We start from the raw sequence: 1664 nt of genomic DNA, 5'->3' as shown, positions 1-1664 counted from the left end.
CCTCCCCGTCGCTCCCCCCGGCCTCCCCGACGGCTCAGCTCCCGCGGCCCATCCCGGGGCCCGGGGGGGGCAGGTCACGGCGGCGGGCAGCGGCGCGGGCAGGCAGCGGCATGCCCGGCGCTGGCGGGGGGGAGGCGGGAGGCAACGGCGCGGTCCCGTCACGGCAGCGGAGGCAGCGCCCGCCGCGCCATCCCTCGCCGCGGCCGGAGCGGGGAGGCTCTCGGGGCGCGCCTCCTGCGGGAAACGACGGTGGACGGCGCGTCGTGTCCTGACAGAACGAAGGCAACCGGCTCGTCCCACAGGGAACCCGACACTCTCCCCGCGGGGCGCTCGGCGCTGCCTGGGGACGCGAAGAAGCAGCGGGGCGGCCGCGGGGGCTCCGTCCCGCTCCTCCACCTGCCGCCCCGACCGCCGGCTGCCAGCGCGCCGCCGTCGCCTCACGCCGCCGCTCAGCCGCGGCGCTCTGACAGAACACCGAGCCCCGCCCTTCTCAGCATTCATTGGCGCGTCGAAATGGTAGCCCCGCCCCTCCCCCGCCTCGACGCGGGAGCCGCAATCCCCCCCCCCCCTGCGCCTATTGGTGCACCAAAAAAGCACTAGCCCCGTCCTCCTCGGCTTCCATTGGGGGAAGGCAAACCTCGACCGCCCCCTCCCTCGTGATCCCAGCGGGACACAGCGGCTCAGTTGCTAGGGGACTCTAAGGCGGTCATTGGCTCTTTCCCCCATCAATCGCACTTAGTCCCACCTCCCCACCGAAGGGGAGAGGTTTGCCTGGCGCGGAGCAGAGAGACCGCGGGTTCGAACCCCAGCCCGTCCGACACGGACGGACCGCTACAGCCACAACGGCTGCGGGCTCCTCTCCCGGGCCTGCAGCAGCTGCAGCGTCCGCAGGCAGGCAAAGGGCCCTAGGGCTCAGGCAGTGCGGCGGAGAAATGGTGGGGGCAGGCCTATGCGAAATAACAGCAGTTTCTGGACAAGCAATATTTCTGGACTTTGCACCAGGGAACTGCACCACCCGCCGGCAGAAGGGGAGCCTCAGCCGTAGCTATGAGCCTTGGAAGTCAGTCACCCTGTGCACCCGAGTCTGGCTTTTAGGATATTAATAGCCAGAAAATACATGTTTATTGTTTCATTGTATCCACAGCAGCAGTGGCTGGCTTGGTCCTCCCGCTATCCACACTCAGCATTGGACGAGATGTCAGCAAATGTGAGACTTCCTCCCATTTCCGTAATCCAGTCTGACAACACAAGCACATAAACCCACATGCCTACCCCTACCAATACTGCCAAACTGCCAATAAACTGCAGTACGTAGGGAGCTGAGGGAAAGGGGTCATCTTTGGAGTAAATGGTCATTCTTCATGTAACATTAAAATAGGTTCAGCAGGTTTCTAAAAGAAGGTGCATCATCTCCAACCCCAGGTGTTGGGCCAGTGACAAAAACTGCAAGTAACTGAACAAAGACTTACAGCAAAATCTCATTTCTTAAATCTTATGCATGTGTTTCCTGCCTAAGCTCTACACCAGGCCCTTTATGACCTTCTTGTCCTTTGCTTGTAGCATATCTGCCAGCAAATACAATTAAAAAAAAAATATTTAAAAAATCTTATTAACCCCGAGTAATTCCCAAATATGAACAGAAAATTTAGCAGTGTCAAACTGGT

This window comes from Vanellus vanellus (assembly GCF_965231255.1).
Source record: "Vanellus vanellus genome assembly, chromosome: 17".
Lineage (NCBI taxonomy): Eukaryota > Metazoa > Chordata > Aves > Charadriiformes > Charadriidae > Vanellus > Vanellus vanellus.
This window is presented reverse-complemented; position numbering follows the sequence as displayed.